Source organism: Excalfactoria chinensis, chromosome 10, assembly GCF_039878825.1.
Source record: "Excalfactoria chinensis isolate bCotChi1 chromosome 10, bCotChi1.hap2, whole genome shotgun sequence".
In the NCBI taxonomy this organism is placed as follows: domain Eukaryota; kingdom Metazoa; phylum Chordata; class Aves; order Galliformes; family Phasianidae; genus Excalfactoria; species Excalfactoria chinensis.
In genome coordinates this window covers 4,952,016-4,975,231 of record NC_092834.1, presented here as the reverse complement: position 1 = coordinate 4,975,231, position 23,216 = coordinate 4,952,016, and the positions used below count along the sequence as shown (strand labels likewise).

The 23,216-nt window shown below is 39.2% G+C and overlaps 1 long non-coding RNA gene across 2 annotated transcripts; it reads left to right on the top strand.

The window, feature by feature from the left end:
• The first annotated feature begins 54 nt into the window (after positions 1-54).
• Positions 55-22,965, top strand: LOC140256914 (uncharacterized). 2 transcript variants are annotated; one of them, XR_011904877.1, is made up of 4 exons: positions 55-1,680; positions 12,362-12,443; positions 15,570-15,864; positions 22,853-22,965. It is a non-coding gene; the product is annotated as an uncharacterized lncRNA (long non-coding RNA). The 2 variants fall into 2 exon arrangements; XR_011904878.1 differs by lacking the exon at positions 55-1,680 and adding an exon at positions 10,439-10,527.
• Positions 22,966-23,216: the final 251 nt, after the last annotated feature.

The following is a 23,216-nucleotide window of genomic DNA, read 5'->3' as shown; positions in this document are numbered from 1 at the left end:
TAATTTGGAATAAAGACACCATCTCACCATGTCACTGGGAAGATATATTGCAACGTCCGTCTTTCAGGTGTGGAAATAAGAGTTTAGCTCTTGCCTTAATTCTAAAAAATGTGTCACTGAAAAAACTTCACACGGAACCTTAGCAATGTCTGCTCTTGTTTTAAGCCCACACCAAGCTATTTAATTTAAGTAAGATTTACCTCCCCCACCTGCAGTGTCATTTCTGGCACTGAACATGAGGAAATTTAACAATATTGGGTGGCCTGAGTTATTATAATGAAAGATGGTTGCTAAGAAAAACTATGATGATAGCCAAGAAATTAATATTACAGAGATGAAAATCTTCATATAGACCCAAAATAATAGATGTTCCATATCAATGTATGACTAATCAGCACTCAAGGATTTATCTTTCAGATTACTGAACATGGTGGAGACATTTAATGCAATATGGTCTCCCTTCAGAGAGACACAGTATGTGACTAAATATCTCCAGTGAGTAATATTCACACTTACTCAAGTACTGTAAATATATCCCTGATAAATCTGGAGAGCGAATTCTTGTAAATTCTTGTTTAACACTGTAAGGAAGCTTAATAACTTTCCAATCTATCAACATGTTTTAATTTCCTACTGTGCAGTTTCTTACTGTAGCAAGGCATTTGACAGCGGAGACTCAAAGCCAGTGGCGAATGGACTATCATGCATCATCTCTGTAAGAAAACCTTGGTATCAAATATGCAACTGCCTTACTGTGTGAGTTTAGGCAGGAGGATTTTGAATGCGAACATTTCATTGCAGCTATGCCTAACTACATGTGCAATATTTCATGTAAAATTAAGTGCATGCGCAGTGTGTGGATTATAAAGTAAAAGAATAAAATATCTTGGCTACTAATAAGGGGAAATGGCTGAGAACCTGATGTGTAGCCAGGTAGCTACGTTAGCAAGTGACATTATTTATACTTAGTGAAAATTTCTACGTCCCCAAAAGCAGACTAAACAGAAATATTGATAAAAGCCATACCACACATAATAGCATCAACATACTTTCAAATGGAATATAAGTATGTACATGTAATTTAGAGGGCTTGGAAAGGTGCAGATTGGTTTGTGTAGGTCAGACAGAGCTAGAGAATTCGGTCTTTTTAGGTCTGGTAGGAAACAAATGCCAAACTGATGATACTATCATCAAGATGTTGTTAGGATAGGTTACATCTGACTTAAAGTACTGTGTATTCATAGATTAGGGTAAATGACATATTGCTCTCCTCCAGTGCATGAGAACAATTGAACTTAGCATCAGACACATAAAGCAGCTGGGATAGAGCCATGCAAGGCTGTAAGGAGCACTGAGAAGAAATGAGTGCAGCTTCTTAAAATCTAGGGGATCACAGAGATGCCCAAACTGGAGATGCTGCGTTTGGGTGTTACCTGAACTTATCTTTACTGATACAGCTGCAAATTCCTCTTTTTTGCACAGGTAGTAATTGCCTCTGGCAATCTGCATTTTTTACTCTATGCTTCAGGATAATTTTATGTGCTTTAATCTCATGAACTTTATTTATTCCTTTCTCAATAATATTGTACTGCTGCCTGGAGTCCGTGGCCCGCTGCACTGGCATTTTCACTGAAGACTTATTACTTCTGCAGATATCTTCAAGGGACTGAATTTAAGGAAGTGAGTAGCTGTGCTTTTATGAAAGCAAATGCATAAAAAGGCTGCATACTACTTTATAAAGTGTTCAGGGGTTGTGGTGCTTTTTTTTAAAATATAAATTATTCAGTTACAATGATGATGCTACTTTGGATATAAACACGTTTCCAGTCCCAGAATGGGCATAAACTACTTGCTCTGAATAGCAAACATCAAAGAAAACAACTGAGCTGAGAACCAGTGACGCACCATTTCTGTTTTTTCAGCTCTAGTGGTTTTGGAAAAGAAACATCTTCCTACGAGTGATAGTATGAAATCTTCCTGTCCCTCCTACTTGTCTTGTTTCTCCATGAGGTCTCTAAACTAACTTCAAGTATTTGAAGAACTTACTACATTTTTCCCTATAATCTTCCAAAAAAACCCCGTCTTCCTTTTGTCTGTGATTCATGTAACTAGCAACACTTCAACAATTCACAGCGATCATTTAAATGTGAGTATTATCAATACCTACTGCTATTTGGATAATGCTTTCCTATGCATCTCCTGTTATGATTCACACCTGTATGATACAACTGAGCTCCTGGAAACTCTTCCAGAAGTTCTGGAGTTTACATTTACTTCTGTCATTTCAGAATCTTCTTTGTAAAGATGAACATCTTTTAATATCTTTTGCCTGGGTGCAAAGGGTGACTCTTTGCTTTTTGCAAAAATCTCGTTTGCAAAACACACACTGAGTGTATTAAGGTCCTGATGTGATAGAGCACTGGGGAGAGGAATCTTCAAACATTGCTTTTTCTCCTCCATAAAGTGGAAAATCCTAAATGATATTGTTGATTAGATGCAGCATATTGGTAAAGGTCTTGCTGGCTCTCCTGAGCATGTCTGTTTGTCTTCTAAATTCACGGCACTAAAATGTTGTCAACCCCTTTCCTTTCACTTCTCACTTAATCCTTAAGCATTTTCACCTTAATCCAGAAGTTTTCAAGTGCTCTGACAAACCAGCTAAATGTAAAGAAATAGCTGCTTCTCCTAGCTTTTTTCCCTGTCAATCATTTAAAACCCAGTGGAATGTGTGATGAGGATGACTCAGTTTATAGAAAAGAAGCAACTTAGCAGTTGGCTAATGTTGTGCAAGTTGCTCAGTTTAGACAGATGGAATACTTGCATTTCATATCTCAGCAGCGTCCCTGATTATTGTTTTTCAGTAGTCCCAGGTACTAACTATCTCAGCATGGGGAGAGATTGGTGGCGGTCTGGTGTTTGCAGCTTACTTGTGATTCTGTAAGATTTTCTTATTATATTCAATAGTTCTGTCAGACAGGTGTTAAAGGGATGCAGTTGTACTTTGGGGAATAGCAGGTAAATTTATGCATCTTTAAAGAACTGGCAGATTCAGCTGCCTATATGTGATTTAAGGTCCTGATCCCAAACCCATTAAACTTAATGGGAGTTTTTCATTGACTTAGTTGGCTTTGGATTAGCTCCTAAGTGAATTTCCAGTAGAAGGCAAAAACCCAGCCAACAAACCTGTCGATTTCTTGGCACGCTTGTCTCCTTTTAGAGAGCAGTGGCACAGCCAAATCTTGCAGAGCTGCCTAGTGAAATTATTCTGACAAATACAACTTTTATCTGCAGACACTTTCACTCCCTCACCAGGATCCTCCAGAATCCTGGATAAAAGGTTGAAGGAATATATTGCAGGATTTTCCCCAAAGAAATTTTGATAAAAAATGGAAAATTGAAATGTAGCCTTTATCTAAAAAGGAATCATCTATTGTCTTAGAATAGGGAATTGCTGCACCGCGTTGAATCTAAGGCCCATATTGCTCTAGTGTAGACCCTGTGAATTCAGCAAATAGCAGATATCTGGGGGAAAAATGTAGGGATTTATTTTTTCTAAAACTCAGAAACTTCCTGAACAAGGGAAGAGCTCCATGCATTGAATAGCCCTCAATGTGTTTTTCTGCCATGGATTTCCCCATAGATTGTTTTTGAAAGTATTTGACCACCCCTATGTCTTGTGGCAAGGAATTTTTACAAGTTGCCTTTGTGCTGCAAAAAGAGAAGTCTTGTTCATATTTAATATATCCCTTGCTAGTTTAATTTGATGACTTTTAAGTCTTAGATTACTAGAGACAGTGAGCACTCATTATCTGTTTGCCATTTCCAAGCTAGCCAGAATGTTAAAGACCTGTATCTGACCTCCTCCTCCCCCTCCTAGGTTGTTCTTTTTCAAGATAAAAAGCTCTGATCTGTTTAGCTTAACTCAGACAATATAATGTAACTTTTCCTAACCTCAAATAATCATGAACCTGCAATTAAATTTTGTGGCCAACTCGGATTCAATCAATACATTACGCTTACTGGACATGATGATTTTTGTTCTGACTTTTTTTATTTTAACGTGGAAATTAATCTGACTCAACCTTCTCCTTGAGAGACGGCAGAGGAAAATACAGGGGAATAAAAACCTCTATTTTGAGGATTCCAACCATCGCATTAGTTAATAATGAGGGACATATTAGTATTCTTGAAGTTCCTATAGTCTGTATGCTTCATACAGTGCTGTAAAATAAAACAGCCATACCCATTAATATGCTAATGTTATACGCTATGACCATGATGCTCCCTCTCTGAGGATCTCCACTGTTGTCCTGTCTCATTCCACATCACATTAACACTCCCTGGGTGAAATCCTGACCCTAATGAAGTCAATGGTAAAACTCCCATTGACTTCAGTGGAGTCAGGATTATCTCCTCCAAGGAGCTTTATGGCTTTAGTTCTGACTATTTTTCAGTTTTCACATTCCTCTGCATCCCCTACTTGCTCTTCCTCTTTGCTGATGAACGCTCACCCTCACGCTCTCATTTATTCTCATCATGCACTCCTAATTCTTGAAATGAGTCTACCAGCAAGGAAAAGTCTTACTCTGTTCTGCCCGTCCACTGACTCACTCCTCCTGCCGTCAGATCCTGCTTTAATTTTGTATGACTAACTGCTAGCTACTGCTCAGGCATTCACTCCTTTTCCTACATCTGATCACGGTATAGGATATACTAAAACTATAAGAATGGGTGGAAATTGCCTGCCTGCCTCCTCAAATTATTTCAGTCAAGGTTTTCATATGCACATAGTTAGAAAAAACGCTTCCAAGGCATTTTCTCTCTCTCAGTTTTCCACCTTGGATTCAGTATTTGCATTCATTAGACCTGTAATATTAATTCCTTACAGTCCCGCCTTGTATTTTTAATTTCATTTCATTAGAGTTATGCACAGTTATAGAAAAATAAATTACCCTAAAATTAGCATGTTGAGCAGGCTGAGGAGTATTTAGAAATGAACAGAGAATAATGCTTTGTAGATAATTTATCATGCAGGCAAGAAGAAAGTGTTTGCCTGACTAAGGGCTTCAGACCCTCCATGAATATATAGTATAATCAGTAAAGTAAGGAGTTCGCATGATCGAGTGCTAACCAGAAAAAGGTCACAACACAAGGTTCACTTAAATCAATAGAATTGTCTTGGATAGAAGTGTAAGAAAGGATTCCAAGATTTGACCCATTGCGTTGTATTGCACAGAAAAAAAAAAATGCACTTCTTTATTTTTTTTCTTTAACTTAAGTCTATAGGCTGAGCAGCTTTATACTGTTGACTTTGAATAGTTTTCAGTCTGAGCTGAAAGACCCCCAGAAACTATTAATAACCTCCAGAGAAATATCAGCCTGCAATAGTGAGTATGGATCCCTCTTGTTGACCTAGTTTATATCTACAGAATCAACCTACACAATTCTTTTCACCAGCTGCTCTGTGGCTTAGGGAGATGGGGTGTTAATTAATGAGACATTTGTTGAAATTTATAAGGGCTTTTCCTATCCAGGTTAGACATAAATTATGAAGGCTCTGGCAAAGTGGGCAGAATATTGTTGACTGTAACTGTTTTGCTTATTTTAGTCAGTACAGGAGAAAATAGGTCTTCAAAGAACATTCTACAAGTAGGAGCAGGCTTAATGAGAAAAAGAGAAGTTTGTGCGTGTCTTTTTTTTAAAGAAAATAATGATAGCAATAGGTTTAGTGATGGGCTTTTTTCCCCCTGTCCATTGCACTACTACTTTTGCCATTTCTTTTTCAATATGGCCTTTTTGTCCCCATTCTCTTAGGTACAGCATAATGCCATGTTTATGGGATTGCAGTCTGTTTGAAAGTACTATGATGTCACACAAAATTTAGTGTTATCTACTGCCTGAGATAAATACATTGGAAATGCACACAGAGAAAGAAAATTAGATAGATTTGTTTTGATTACGTGTAGTCTTCTTTTTAATGTTAATTTCTCACAAACATTCTAGCATGGGTATTTAATGACAGACATGTTTGTAGAGACAGTTCCGTGCTTTTTAAGTGACTGCTGGAGAGCAGTTGTTTCTTTAATAATAAAAAGCAAATTCCCGTTTCTGAATCATGAGCATTGTCATTGTCAAGCTAATTCAAAGCCTGGCATTTTACCAGTCAGGAAAAGAAACATGTAACATGCATTTAATTATTATCTCCCTCTGACTGTTGGAGCACAGGCTGTAGTCAGTGATAGCCATTCATTTTAGAGCCTTTTCAGCTCAAGCAGTAGATCCAGATCTAGAGGTTCCCCATTGCCTCAAATCTCCTCTTATGATATTTTCTGTATCATACATTGGTAAGGCAAATATCTGTGCATGCTTCCCCTAGTTTTTCTCTTTGTGAATAATTTTGCTTTATTCCAGAAGTAAACAGCAAACAACTAAAACAATATATCCCTTCCCAGATCATTCCACGCTTTCTTCTTGCTTTTCCTCCAGAATTTCTAACAGAAATACATTATATTTCTTTGCTTTTCATCAGCTCAAATCATAAAAATTTTCTTCATGAGCGTCATTCACAGCTGCTTCACAAGCCAATCTGATGAGAAATGTGACATGAGTTTCTGAGTTTACTCATCAGATTGTTTCAGTCACTAAGAGTTTCCACAAGCAGAAGGAGAAGGATGAAATCCATCAAACAGATATCCTTACGAATTACTACTATAGCAAATCTTGGGAGTAGCAGCTTTCTTTTGCTTGTGGTAGACTGACAACAAAAACCGTGCAAGTCTATGTCTTGTGGATAAGGGTTCGGACTTGGCAAAGGCCAATTCATGAGCTCTGTAAATGCCATTGTGAGAGAGGATGTAGGGTTCCCATAGACTTGGAAATCAAAGAACATCTGCTTAAACTGCTTGCAAATCCTTTGCTCTTTTTCTTACCACGGTCTTCACCCTGGGGCTATGTATATTCCCTGTGAGCCCTGTGGGCTCCTTGCAAGTCATAATTACTGCAGAAGTGCAGTGATCTGTGTGGCAATCAAAGAGGCCATTTCATGTTCCTTGTCAGGCATCAGGCCTCCTGATCTCTTATCAATTATCTGTCAAAAGAAGAGGGTGTTCTTCTTCATTAACACATCGTAGTGAGGTAATTAACAACCAGATAGTGCAGGGCTTAAAAAGTGGCCTCTCTTGACCACTTGTTCAATAAATATTGACATAAGCACCAATAAAAGTATGTCATATGGGTCTTAGATAAAAAACAACAAGCAAGAAAGTAGGAGAAAAGCAAACAAAGTGCATCCCGACTTGTTTTCTGAAGCAGCCTCTTATCAGATTTTAACAGGAAATGGAAATTGCTGTTTACCATTAGGGCATTATAACAGAGGTTGCCTTATTTTGTGTTTCTCTCTTGACTAAAGATGCTTCCCCCTCCCCCTGCCTGTGGTTGAGGGGCAGAAAGGGGAGGTTACCTTCCTGTTGAAATAAGCCAGCAAGAACTTTGTCAAGGAATGAACTCTTACTGTAACCCACACCTCATTTGTCACCCTGATGGGCTGAGGAAAAGTGACATTTACAAACTGAGAATGAAAGTACATCCATTTCACCAGTCTGACACCCTGATATAATAACTATTTACCTTGAGAAAGAGGGACTGAGATTTCCGATTCTTGTGAATCTTCTCACTTTGGCACTTATTTTCTCACTCTGTCAAACAGCCCCAGATTAATGGAACAATTTGTTCAACAAATCATATTAGCAGAAAGCGCACAGGGTAAAGTGAAGGAGGCGGGGGAGCAGGAAATTTTTACTCATTCATAGCAGTGGTATCTCTGCAAATAAAAATGTAGTTATGCCTGACATTTACAGAGGTACAATGTGAAAGGGAAAAAGTGTAATGACTTTGGGCAGTTGAGGGATCACTTTGCAAGAACAGTAGTGCTCAAAAGGGAATAAGATAAAGTTACACATAACATCTAGATTGAGCTTCTTTCTGGAACATATTTGTCAAACACAGCAGGATCTGTCTGTGTTTAAAAAAGAGTTTTCCATTAAAATTAAGCACTATGTGCTTTCCTTACTATGAAGGAATGCTCCCTTACAGTCTGCATTTCAGAAATGGTAGGTAAAGAATTAAAGTAAGTCAGAGCCATGTGGTGAATGCTATGAATCCTTCTTGCAGGTTTGATAGCGTTTAAGGGACTGATCCAACCCCTATCTGAGTCAGTGGAGGATTTCCCATTGACTTCATAGGACTCCAAACTGGGCACAGAGTAATAAGAAATCCAGCTCTTTTTCTGTGACTATTGCTCATTTACACTGTGTGAAACCATTGGAAAAGCAGCGCAGAAAAACAAGGTTTTTTTGTTATACATGTATAGTTCTCAATGTGAAGGCACGAGAATTGCAGAATACAAAAATAGTTATTCCAGCTTTATGGAAGCACAAATGTAAGCATAGCTGATCCTGAGAAGTCATCTTAACTGTATGCTTTGATTAGGAATTGGTAGTGAATTAAGACTGTATTGATGAGTAATTCGCTGGGCAGCAAACTCTACTTATTCCTTCATTTCTTTAACCCGGAGCTCCTTGTAAAACTGTATGTCAGTATTTATAGTATATCCTGAGTAGATTATCCTTTAAAAAGTGTGTTTCTTTTTAAGTCTACAATGTTTTCCTGATAGCCATGAAAATATAAAGAGCAATGCAGCATCATCCACCTCCCCCCCCCCCCAGTGCATGCTCACATACTTTTACAAACACATTTTAAGAGGACACTCTAAGTTTGCCCTCACGTTAATTTATTTCTGTTAGTTTGGTACAGCAGCACTGTACCCTGCATCTTCAATGAAAATTGACGCTCCCTTGTTCCACATTTCTTTATGCCATGACCTTGGGTGTCAGGGGAAAATATTGCTTTGCATCCTTGTGTTGCTTGAGTCCTGCTTCTCTCTTTATAGCTTATTACTTGGCACACTTCAGAGCACTGTGTACTGCAATGAGATATGCACTGTACAGCTGGCAACGCTAAGAATACTTCAGGCTATGGAGATAAGGAGAGCTGAGTCTGATGTGCAAATAATGTTTTGCCCCAAATTCAAGGATTTAAATGTATGGTTCAAACATTTTTGATGGTAAACTGCCATTTTCCTAATAAAATTTCTTCTTTTATGGCTTGTCCTATAGCCCAGCGAAGCCATAGATCAGCCCTTTTCCATGAGGATACCAATTCTCTCAGGATATCTTGGGTACTTTTGTATTCTGAGCAGGATGAATGGGGAGGAACCAGCCTGCTACATGACTGGAAAAAATAAATAGCAGAGACGTTAAAGTCATTACTTATTAATTCAACTTTTTTTTTTTTTTTTAACCAGTGTTTTTGAAGAAAATACATGCATAATTTGCTGAGGATTTGAATCAAGGGAACACAGCACTTTTAATGTAGTCAAGATTTACAGCAAAGCTGAAGAGAGCAGAATCTGGCCTCTTCACCATGTAGTACAGGTTAAGGGTGTCCACTGCCAACATTTCCTGAGCAAGCACAGCAAAATAAGAGTTGCTAAAGCTAACTTGATTTTAAGTCGTTCAACCTCTTCAACCTATTTCAGTAAATCGAGAGGTTCTGAGAAAATATTGACCCTTCCCCTTTCTACCTGCACCATGCTGAGCAGGACCCAGACCTTAGTAAGGCTTATAAGTGCCTCTGTTGACCCCTCTCTCCACAAACCACTTTACTGTCTTTGGGTTTTGTGAATTCCTGAAGTTCCCATTTCTAGATGGCCCTGAGGCCAGAAACACTGACATTCCCCATGGCTTGAACAGAGAACAAAGATGGTAGTAGAGGATGCTTGGCTGCTCTTCCTTGGAAATCTCCAACCTAGCACAAGCACAAGTAACAACATCATTAGTTCAGAACAAAAGTGGTATTGTACATTTCGAGGTTTACACCCCACTAACCCTTCAGGATGCATTCCTGTTCCATGGAAAGTAAATCACAGCATAAGGACTCAGCTGCATGAAGAGATCTGTGAGATTTGGCAGAAGCTGTGGTCAGATGGCAGGTTCTCCTGCCAGTCTGCAGCCCCCAAGGTAAATCGAGATCAATCCCAGCCTGGTAGGAGGAGTTTCAGGGGATTTTCTTTTTTAATCGCAATCCTATTCTTTCAGTTTGGTAGACTACCACAATTGGGGAAAAATCTGGCTTTATGTCTCTATGGTTCAAGATAGTACTGGATTATTTTCTTTCAAATGCAAAATTTTGTGTATGGAACATTCTGACAGGTTTTTGGTTTTTTTTTAATATATGCACTGAAATAAGCTTCCATTAAGGGCTATTCTATCTCACAGCAACTTTAAAAGAATGATAATGACGATGCCAAGGTGGATATAGTACAACAGGAAATTTGCCACAAGGAGTTTAAGACAAAACAAAAGTCAAAACCAAAACAACTCTCTCTCTCCAGAGAAATGGAAAAGAAAGTGATACAAAGAACTGATTGTGAGTCTGCCCTTCCCAATGCAACGTATTTATACTACAGAAGTAAGCGCTTTCAGCTTTTCCCAGCTTGGGATTCTCCATCCTCTCCAGGCCTATTTTCTTCCCTTTAGTCACAGATAGAAAGATGGGCTGGAGGTATTTAATACTTTTTTGTAATTTTCTAGGAAGGACTAGAAGGCACAAGGAGTCTTCTTTAGAAATGGACACTAGTCCAGGGGTCAGTTTGCAAGCTATTGAACAGTGAGGAGGGATGCTCCAAGAAAATGATGAGGATTTTTAGTGGATAGGTCTCTCGTGGTTGGATTCATTGTTGTCTAATAAGGTGAAAACACTGATAGAAGCTGTTTCCCCAGGAAGCTTTTCCTGGTCTAGGGACATTCATAATGCTTCTCTCTTGTGTAAATTATCTGATGTCTAATGGTGACAGACGTGTACACACATACACAGACTGCGATTGCATAAGCCTTGTTTCCTGAGTAAACCATGCTGAAAGAACCCATCAAGAATGCTAATCAGAATTTAAAGGATATTCAAATACTGTATGATACAATGTAGTTACATAGTTGCAGCTTTTCATGTATTGAAAGTCACAAAGCATACATACACAAAAATATACATGAATGTATATAGAATTTATAGATATAGGTGTATATGTTTGTGTATGCATCTATATGCAGAGTTTTCCAGGTATAAGAAAGAAATTCTTGTCTTCAGGCATCGCATTGTCAGTTTGTTTGCCTGTGCCATTGAACATGTATTAATTTGATGCGTCTCAGCTTGCTGTATGACTCACACAAAATACAAAAGTGGGCAGAGTGGGTGAGTTGTGATATATCCAGAACACAGTCTGGGGCAAATGGGCCATGGATACCCATGTATCCATGCTTATGGATCCTTTTTTTATACTTTAGGATAATATGGAGACATGGTTAGGTTTTATACCCTCTGCTCATCAAGATAATGTATAGAGACTTGCTGAACTGAGATATGAATATGGCCTAATCACCAAATGTGGATTCAGGTCTCCCCTGCTGAGCAGGTAAAATCTAAAGATACCTGCCCAGCATGGGGCATCTTAATCAGTGGCTCATTCTTGCACTTCTTTCCTCACTTTGGTCTACAGAGACAATGACCTCAGGAAGATGATTTTATTTTAGTGTTCAAATTTGCCTATATGAATATATTCTTAACTCCTGCATTGCCTTGTGGAGGGGCACCACAGTCTCTGCACAAATGAAAAGAATGTCTTTATGAGGGGATTAACGAGAAGTCACCAGATTCAAGGATAACTCAGCTCCTGTTGAGCATAGACAGTGTGGGTATGGACTTACAAAGAAGTCAGTGGCTGATTTTGAATTTCAACTAAGTGTGTGTCTGCTGTTCCCCCTGAGAAGGCCTGCTGTTGTGTGGGAGCCTGGCTGCCCTTGGAGGAGCCCTGGTGCTTATAGAATTAAATAATCACAGAATCACTAAGGTTGGAAGAGACAACTAAGCTCCTCTAGTCCAACCATCAGCTTATCCCCACCATGCCCACTATCAGTGCCACATCCTCATGGTTCTAGAACAGTTCCAGGGATGGTAACCCCACCACCTCCCGGGGCAGTTTGTGCTACTGCCTCACCACTCTTTCTAAGAAGATTTTTTTTCCTAATATCCAACTTGAACCTCCCCTGTTGCATCTTAATGCCATCATTTCTTGTCCCATCTCTCTTACATGGTGAGAAGAGGCCGACTCCTACCCACACACCAATTCCCCCTTGCTACAACTTCCTGTCAGGGAATTGTAGAGGTCTCAGCAGCAGAAAACCTGTGGATTTCATACATGTCTCACGCGATTATGACAGATTTGAACAACTCATTTGCACTTTGGTTTTAGGACAGACAGACAGACTACGAAAGGCCCAACCCCTGTCCTTCCCGCAAACAGAGGCTGGAGACACCACATGTTCCCTTTCCAGGTAGGGATTGCTGCTGGCTGCCTTGGCTTTGTTTCCCACTTTCACCGCAGTGGTGGCAGTGGGAGGCCTTATCTCGACCTCCCAGCACTTCCCCCGGCATGCGTGTGGGAGCCGGCATGCCACAAACTTCCAGCAGCGGCTGGGCCGACAGGAAGGCTCTCTCGCCTCGTGCCCGAACGCCCGGGCTGCGTCCCGCCAGCCGCAGAATTGCAATCTGGCAGCTGCAGGGATTTCCCGTTGCTTCCCTCCATCTCTTCCTGCGAGGCCTGCTGTGGGGCCGGCAGCGGCCGCCAGGCCTCAGGAAGCCGTGAGCGGCGGCAGGCGGACAGGCGGAGGCGAGGAGGTGATGGTGGCCAAAACCCATTTGTTTGGTGGCCGTCGCACCGACACGCGCTGGCTGGGCCAGGGGAAAACAAAAGGGGGATGTCTGCTTCAAAAAGGCAGGAAATGAAGCAGCACGGGGGACGAGAGATCTATTGGGACTGGGTTGGGGCTTTTCTTTCTTAACCTATTGTTTCATGATATATGAAAAAAAAAAAAAAAAAGTAAAAAGAAAGAAAGAGAAAAAAAAAAAAAAAAAAAAAGAAATTGAACACATCCTGTGACCTCTTATCAAGCCATCAGGAATAAAAACAAACAGCTCATTCATCTAAGGGCTGAGGGTGTTTTTGATGTTCTGCCGGCCTCGTTCAATTCACCAGGCCAGACAGGCTACAGAGGGGTCACCATGCCGGCCCCCCGGCTAACACACTGCCCGGCTATGGTGCCACGCGGGAGCTGTTTGTGTGTGAAGGTTTCTATATACAGTGCTGCTCGTTTCCCAGCCGGCCGCAGCCCCCCCTGCCCCTCAAGGCCTCTGTTCCCTGTGTGCAGGAAGTCTTTCATTCCCCTCTTATCTGCAGACCAGAAGATTTTGATCCTCGCGTCCCCTCCCTTTTTTTGGCCAGACACCTACGATTTTCCACTCTTCTTTCTCTTCTAAAGGAGATGACGTTTTAAGGGAAAACAATGTCACTGCTTTATTTAGCTCCTACCTATGATTTTGTTTTAATTATTCTTTTATGGCTGCTGTATTCGCGAAGAAACTGCTGCAGATCTGACCTAGAAGCACCTCGGCGATCCTGGTTCACACACGCGTTCACATAAACTTGTTTACATCATGCCCATAAAAAAGCTGTATTCACTTTGTGAATCTTCGACTAAGCTCTTAGATTTTTAAAGCCAGAAGGGGTCATCAGGTCACCTATGCTAAGCTGCTCTGTAATTCCAGTCTTAGTATTTTACCCATTTGCCATTGTAGTGAGACTAATAAATCATGCTCAGCTAAACAATATCTTTCAGAAAGGCATCCACTCTTGATCTGAAGACTTCAAGAGGTGGAGAGCCCACCACATCTGCTAGTAGTCTGGGTCATTCAGCTTTAGCAGAGCACCTTCTGAGGAGATTTCACTCTGCCGATGTGCTGTTCTGACAGAGCATGTACTATAATGGAAAGGTCTTTTCCTGCTACAGTGCAAGCAGAAGCTGGTCTGCAGCCATCTGGGGTCCAGGACTCTACCTGTGGCACAATCTAAAAGAGATGGGGAACATTTCAGCATCCTTTCTCCCTTCAATTTTGATGGAAGACAGAACTAAGATGCAGCAGGTACCTGTGAACAAGAAGACATTAACCCACAAATGCTCTTTTGGTGCTTAGAATGACTTAAAATTTCCAGCAGAAATTTTCTTTATAGGAGATATAAATGAAACTTATAAATGCTTTAAAAAATCAGGCACTGTTACATTTATTTTCTTAGGTGAACAGTTGTTATTGGTTCTTCATTTTCTAGAAAGCAGGCCATAGTATAAGAGCAATGATATATCATTGTAAAACACTGTTTGGAAGCTCACTTGACCTTTCTGTCTTGGTTCTTTCTATATTAATCCCATGCTGCATAAATTATAAGAGGGAAGATAAATATTTAGCTTCTTACTTCTCCGAACAAAGTCCCACAATGTTTCCTTTGCAGGCTGAAGCAATTCGTAGGCAACCAGGAAGGAGGCAGACAGCCCGTCTTCCCATGATACTGTTAATATAGACTGCACATCTAATTGCAAAAACAGAGAACAAGGAATTGTAGGTAGGGGTTTTTTTGCTTTTTTTTTTTTTGCTTTCCCCCTCCCCAAATATTCTGAGTCATGAATACAGGAAAGTGGAGGGAGAGAGGGAAATAGGAAACATAAGGAAAACTATTTTATTCGATTCACTGATATTTTGGGCCCTAAATTTCCTACGGATTTATGCAAAGACTTCCAGAAAGGCAAAGAGGCTTTAAGCCCTCACCTCAAATTAATATTTGGTACAAATTACTCTCAGAGGCTTTGCACATTTCCCAGCAAGGTGCTTCAAAAAAGAAAAACAAAAACCTGCAAAGTAAAACGCACAACTCAGAAACTGATTTTCTTTTGCTCTATCATCTTAAGTTAGGATTGTTTGGTTGGAAAACTTAGATATGTGTATGCAAGTTTTTCTCCTGTTTCCACCAAGCTGTTGCATTCAAAAACATTTCATTAAACACACAATATGTTGGAAGTTCTGAGGGGCAAAAAAAAAAAGATTTCCAAGGCCTTTATTGGGAGTCCTATTCAAAGTCCAAGTGTGAAGCTCTTGAAGGCTTTCTCATCCCCTTATTGAGTGTTAACAGGATTTGTATTGATTCACTGATGGGTGATTACATTCCTTAGTGTCTTTGTCATTAATACGTATTGGTAAAATGTATGATGTGTAGAAGGTCAATATCTCATCCATATATTTTTTTTTCCGAATTTGGTTTCTAGAAGTTGGAAAAGTGGCTCTAAGACAGCAGCCAACTGCAGCAGGGGATGTTAAAGGAGGCCTTATTTACCAGCAGCCAAAAGAATATCTTCAAACACTGATTTTTTATGCACAGATTGGCTCCACTTCTTCCTATATATACAGTACCAGAATGATTAAAAAAAAAAAAAAAAAAAAGTCAAATATTTATACATATGGCTAATTAGAACACCTGGCATAACAGGCAAGGAAGCTAATGGGAAAGAGATGGGGTGGATGTGGAACTCGCAGTGTGTACTGCATCCTAAAACGCTTGTTTTTTCTACTGACAGTCTGTCTGCAATGAGACTTGCTCCATTGCAGAAACATGCTAGATCTACTGCCCTTGAAAACAGCTGGGTCACCACTTGTATGGGAACTGCTGAGTCATGGCCTGAACACCTGGGAAAAGGACCTGGTCAGCCCTGAGAGCACAGGTGAAGGCAATTCAGCTGTGGAACCAGAAGGAGTGAAGCCTGGCTGCACCTCTCTTAGACCTCATTTAAGGACTGACTGCCACTGAGAAGGGGTCTCTTTCTGGAGAAAGCTTCCTTGGTGAAGTTTTGCCCTGTGAAGCTCCTGATACAGGTGAGCAATCTTCTTCCTTTATTGCACCTTTCTATTCTGCTGGTCTTTCTGTCATCACACCTTTGGTATGATACCTTTCCCATTCTATTGTTCAGTCCAGTTGCTACCCTGCTCTTCACCAGGATGAAGGGGGAAGCCACCACACTTTGAATGCAGTCTCATTAAAATCTCCACATACGAGCTCCTTTTCAGAGATGTCTAGCAATGATGGGATCTGGATCTAGACAGATGTCTCATAAGACCTAAGCTGGCACCACCAATTTATTTCACATTGGCCACAAAATAGCCCTCACCTTATAAAGACTTTAATTTATTGCTAGTGACTAGTGAACCTCTGGAGGTTTGCTTGGGACAAATACCGATTCAGCTGCCAAACCTTATCTGAACTATCTGAACTTCTCGTGTCTAAAAAAAATTGGGCCAGAATGCTCATCAGATAAGGATTTACTCTGTGATTGACTGTAGTTATTGTTTCCAGAAAGGCTAGCATCACTGCCATAACTGCATTTTGTTTGGTATTTGATGTGTCCAATTTTGCTCAGAACCTAAGAAAAAACTTAGAGGTGATGAAAAATATGCTTTTTTTTTTTTTTTTTTTTTTTTTTTTTTTTTTTTTAAATTGTAAAAGTATAAATGATCTTTATAAATATAAATGTCTGATAAATGACTGATTGTGGGTCGGATCTCTGAAGATACATCAAGTTGAGGTTCTTCTTTCTTAGAAGAAATGCAAGAATCCAGAGAGGAGATGAGATAGTTTGGATGCCTTTTTAGTGTCAAGTCTTCACATAGTCCATGTTAGGGACTGGCAGATGTACCAGAGGGAGAAGTTGGCAGGTTTGAAAATGCAAAATGTATCTTGCAAATGTGAAGAAAAAAAACAAACAGTCCTGTTTCAGTAATCTGTAACATGTCCACAAGCACTATGTAATATTGATGGTGCAGCATCTTCACGTAGGGTCACCTAGCTCATAGGAAGAGAGGAATTCCCAAGTGTACACGGGTCAGTGGTACTGCTCATGCACTACCCTATCTCTGACAGTGCCAGTTTTGAAAGATGAACAGTGGAGTAGTGTCCCAAGGGAAGTAATGGTAGTCCCATGTCAGAGGACTTTTACAACTACACCAGACAAAACACTAGAAAATGTACTGTAGCTGTAGCAAGCAATTTTGCATCAGCAGGGAGATGGATTGAATGATCTAATATGGCTCTTCCATCTGCAATTCCTGGGAGTCTATGAATCACATTTCTGTGTGGCAATGCAGTCGAGTAAATACAGCACAGAGCAGCATCATCAGCTATCTTGGTATCTCTGTAACAGTAACATGAGTAAATTAGGCAGACAAAATCCCAAAAAGGGATATATTTGACTCTCTGGTTCTAAATCCATCTGTTCAAACTGGCTATAGTACAGCATGCTATTGCTAATTCCTAAGTGGTTCAGACTGCATACCAAGGTATTTTGATTCAGGTATGCTATTAGTGAAGAACTCAACAATTATTAGCTCATATTTTCTTCTGCAAAGTTAGAGTATTCTAATTTAGCTGGCACATCTCAGATTAATGAGAAGAGTGGCCTGGCTATCTATAGCCTCTGTGAATTTTAACTTTAGCCATATGGAAGAAACTTGTAAATGTAGACTATAAAAATGGAAAATATGTCAGTTTAAGATGCGAAGTGTCTTCTGACTAGAAAATCAAGGTTGGAGGGATTGAAGCATTTTATTCCCAGACAACAGATCTTAAGCTTCTTCCTGGTTCTATGCCCAGATAATCCAGACAGAAATGAAATCATTGACACTTGAGGGGATGTCAAAGCTAACCAGATACCATACCTATCAAAACTTTGCTTTTCTGCACTTAGTGGAGCTGAGTGGATCAGTGAAGTTTAGAAAGATGTCTGATGCTGTTGATCACTTAGGGAAAGGGAAGTATTAAGCATTTCAAACTTCAACACTGACAGTAATTGCTACTGGGAAGAATTGTACGTGTGATAATTCTGCGGAAATAAGGGTCCTATACAGAGATTGTACAAAGTTGACAAAAAGTCCAGTGTTTCATCCTGATACATTTACTTGAGGGGGGGGGGGGGGGGGAAGCAACCGTTTGGCAACTAGGAAGACACTTTTAGCTGTTTTTCATAAATCAAACAGGAAGAAAATGTTTATGACCTTATGTGTTCTTTTCATTCTGGTTGTGAACTCCCGTAACCTCAACCATCTATTGCTTATTTTCTCATTGCTGCTTAATCCCTCCCCTCACTGTCATAATCTTTCCATGTTCCCTCTTGACTCTCTTCATTAAGTGTTTCTCCATTTCCTGGATTTGTAGTGTGACGTTTCTACCACTCTTATGGGACTGTATTTGAGGACATACAGTCCCAAAGAGCCTTGTTCTCCTAACTGGCTTCTGACCCCAAACTCTGTGGGAGTGCAAATGCGTCTCAGCTGCAGAGCCTCATGTCTAGTGGCAGATGCCCAGGTCTATAGGAGGTTGGTTCAGAAAGATAAACCTCATTAGACTTCTGAGAGTTGACATTACATTTGAAGCTCTTCTATCTGAAATGCAAACAGTGTGTTTCAGGAAGCATGCATACCTATTTATGTAGATCTCTAATAGTTGTATGATCAGAAAATATTCAGCACATCTGAACAGAAGAGCTGGACACTTAAATGGGACATTATTCAAGACTGTATGCATACATTCATAAGTGTGTGTGTTTTAATATGTTCCAAACACATCACCGAATATGCAAGTCTTTTGTTGTCAACAGGCCTTCCTGAAACCCTGACTATTCATGAGGATATTGCAGAATTCAGTTTCGTGACATTTAGACCTGTTGATTTATTCATTCTAAACTGCGGAATCGTTTCTTTGCTATTCTTCATTCATTTTTCTCTTGTTTAAAAAGTTTCATTCACCCAGTCATAAATAAGTAAGTAAATAAATAAATAACCAGCACGTGGCTTGGGTAACCAATTCCACACCTTTTTGGAGAGTGAAATTGAACTATCCATAAATAAACCATAAGCTGAAATATGTTTGCATAAACTATTTGATAAACACTTAGGAAAGGAGCTATGGGGAAAAAAAAAAATCCATCTTCCTATTCATATTCTTACTGTAGAAATGAAAACCATTTTGGGGGGAGTGGGAGTGTTTGCACTTTTTCTTCTATTTTTGAATTGACTCAGTATAAAATCTAATATCAGAAAATGTTGAAATTGCAGTGGGTTATTCTTGGAACTTAAACATTATTCCATGAGTACTAAAAAGAAGGGGTTGCTAAAATGTATAGCTGTTATGGAGAATCTGCTGTAGCTGTCCTATATTTTGGTGCCTGATCTGGATATATGCCCCCTCCTGACTGTGAAATGAAAGTTCTTCCAAAAGAATACACAGTCCAGCCCAAGAAGGACACTTTCCAGTAGGTGGTTCTAAGAGCTACAGAAAACCAATTGGAAGCAGCTTTAGTATCTAGCTCTTGTCTTGCTGAAGCTGTATTGGATGAGTACTTTCATAACCAAACCAACATAATGTTTATTATGTTATTTACAGTTGCAATTCAACTACCAAAAGACTTACAGACATCAGGTGAACTATACCTGTGTAAACTCTGTAATAACAAAATGCAGCATGCTTGCTACAGTGGTAAATTGACTTCCAGTATTTCATAATTAGATGAGTATATTAACATTACATCCATTTTGTACCTGGATTCACAAAGAAGGAACCTACAATTACGACAGACAAATCATTTATAAGACTTCAGGGTGAAACAGACTGCAAAGACTGTACAACTCAGTAAGGAATTTTATTACCTGTGGGTTTCTAGATTAGGAAGACATACGCTGAGAGGTTTGTACTACAATATAGCCCCAAAACCTAAATGTTGTGACATTAGCAAGTAGCTTGTAATTAAAGTATGTTGCCATTTCAGTAGGCTTTCATTTGTAGGAGAAAGTGCAAATTCTGTTCTATGTGAACTTTAGATACATCCAACTTTTTTCTTTGTTCTTTTCTTTAAAGCTTTGCAACAAATGCATCCCCATATGCTTATATTAGTTAATCTGGTATTAAACATATTGGCTGTGCAAAATGTTGGCATGCATTAATAAATGTTTTCATTTTTTTATTCTTTTTTTCCCCCTTTACTTTAAATTCTTCCTTTGACTACACAAGCAACAGCTGTCTAGCTTCCTGTTCAGTACTGGATCTAATGCCTCTACAGAAATCTAGGTCAAAACACTTGGAATGCATGAATATCAAACAGAGTTTTCAAAACAGCAAATGAATACATCTTTAACTGGTGACATTTTCCTGTAGCATATGGCTGCAAACTCAGGGGACTGCATGCTTTTTTGATGAATATGTTCCGTCAAAAACTAAGGAATGGCAGTGGGCTTATATCACCTTCTGTTTTGCCTTATGAAATGATAATGCAAACTCATAAATGGATACTACTATCACAAGACTTCTACCTTTGTCCAATCCCAGAGTACAAGGCCTAGTGGTTAAGAGTCTAACTCTTTGGTTGTGTTAAAATATAAAAGATAACTGTCAAAGATGCTTTTTTGTAAAGCATTTGCCCATGTCACTGAGGGCATGCGATTACCTGCATTTCCATACAAGTGGAAAACAGCAACATACGGTGCCAGGAGCGAGATACAGATTAATTCTAAAAATCTGCTAAGACATTAAACCATGCAAATAATTTCTGCACTGTGGCACGGTGTACCAAAGGTAATATTAATATAGTTTCCTTTCTAGCACAAATGCACAGAGAAAGTTCTACATTTTTAATGATAGCAACAAGAAAATAAAAGAATAAGATGAAAATTAAAGTGCTAGCATGTAAATAAGCCCTCTATCAAAGCTAAAGTGACAGTCCAAAGAAAGCTGCTTTAACAAGCTCACCTGTTATTTGCTGAGAAGAAAGCATGGGTTTGGCAGCAACGCCACAGCTTCTTGAATAATTGACTACCAATTCTAACCAGTAGGAAAAGATGGACTTGTTATATCTGATTGTGTACTCATCTGTTCAAATAACAGAAAGAGTTCATTTCTAGTATCTCTTTACACTGATGAAGCAGGTAGGAAATAATCTGATTGAATACTCTTGAATATTCTGTGAGACACAGGAATGGTAACTGTCAACTGGAAGCATGGAGTGGTTCGCCCTCTGGACTTGAGGAGAACTGCACAAGGGGTCAGAATTTGACTGCGGCTAAGGTCTCTGCAGTTCTCACTTTAAGTACTCTGTGGGATGGAGCAGGGAAAGAAGGCATGGATTCAAGTTCTGTTTAAAACAAACAGTGGATAAATGTAGAGGGGTTGGTAAACTAAGCAAATATCAGAACTGAATCCATCTCAGTAAGCTACGTTCTGTAAAAGTGCGCAGTCTGTATTGAAAGTCTTGCTTTAAACATCTACTTGGGCCACTCTTCGTGGTGTATAGTACCATGAATTTCGCGATGGGTCTCTTTTGTATTGTGAACATCTTTTCAGTTTGGTAGGCTTCTGCTATTTTTTATCTTGTCTTCATCTCCCAAGCACTGTATTTAAACAACCAAGATCATGACTTTCATCACTTCTCTGATATTCCACTAATCCCACGTTGCTTTGCTGTCTCAGTTTGCAGCTCTGGGCTGAGCAGAAGGAAATAAAAAGTGGAATTTGGAACATTATGAGTAATTTTTTACCAGCTCTTGTTAGCAAGGTGGGGATGTCCAGTTTACCAAAAGATGAAGGAATGGACAAATTAAATACACAAATAAAGAGTGGCAGTTGTTGCCTTCCCACGCAATGCATGCCTCACAGTTTAAACAAAATAGACCTGTTTTCAAAGCTGTATCAAGTACCTACCTGATATATATTTTGTAAGAAAAGTAATTGGTTAAATAAAAATGAAAAGTATTGATTCTTCTGAAATAGTTTCATTTTTTCTTCATATTTCTACCAATTCTTCATTCAGTTTTCAAACATGAAGTGTCTCTTTTTTTTTCCTCCCTCTTTGTCTCTCTTGCTGTCTTTTGTTCATCTTATTGTCCCTCAGGTGGAATATTGCTAAGTTTAACCCTACAAATGGAAACAAACAGCAATTTTTGGATCTTCACATTGAGCAAATGAATTTCTGAAAAATAGGCCTATCGATATAGTATATATGAAAGGGTTTAACTGATTAAATTATTCATGTGTGTATTTATCTACCTGGAAACCTAAAAACACTAGAGATCCCTTCTTTTGTCATCCAGTGTTCCACTTAGTAATTTTTCCTTGTCTGAGAAATCCTAAGAGTTCATTTGAATTACTGTCCTTTGGTTGATCAAACGAAAAAAGATCATTTTCACAAAGTCATTCTGTGAAGTTAGTTAGATGATGGGTTTGGTTCTGTTTATTTGTTTAATACATTCTCTGCACCTAAGGCTCTGCAATTTTTTATTGCTTTAACATTTTAGCTTTGGCACATTTGACTTATCGGGAAAGCTATCTGATGCGTTTTTCTTTGATATTAGGCAAATGAGCTAAAATGCCTGGTTCAGAAGCATCGAATCAAGTTGCACCATTTTGAAAATGAAGATCCATTTTCACTGAAATTAATAGAGGAAAAAAAAATTATAGCTGATGTGTACCTCCCTTAGTTTTGGTGTTCCTATACTTAAGTTAAACACAAAGGCTGTATACTGACACATCTGTCCAGCACTGAGAATGAGAAGGGTAACAGAGCTATACAGCTAGCTGAGCAGGGACAGTAATATTTGAGTTATGAAAGCAAAGCTCATTTATGTTCTAAGCTTATTTTATTTTTCTTAAATCAACATTAAGAAGGAAAAGTTGAGATATTAATTACCCGTATACTGCCAATGTAGCGGAAAATGTAATTTATAGACCACTTGCAAAAAAGTGCTTGCTTAATTTAGGAACTCAAATTATTCAAATAACATTTTGAATTTGATTATTCGTATAATTGAAATGTTGCTTTTGCAGCCTGAATTGCTTCTCTGAGTTACAACGTCAGCAACGGTTAACTAAGACCTCACTCACTGTGGAGATGATCACAAGTGTGATAAGGAAAGGAAAGAGACGTGAAGCCAGTGAACAGTATTTACCTGGATAAATCTACAGGCAAGTTGAATCACAGTTTAATTTGAATTTGGGGTTTCTACAGGCGTTAGCATTTCTATGCAAACAGAGCTCTTTCTGCTCTCCTTGTTGTTTCATTCAGGCTAGGATCAAATATTTGCTGATGTGTAGAAACCAAATCATCTGTGCCTGAACTGGTTGATTGTGCCTTTGGTCAAGCTGCCAATTTTCTATCTAACTGTGCTCTTGGACTGCTCCAGGCAAATCC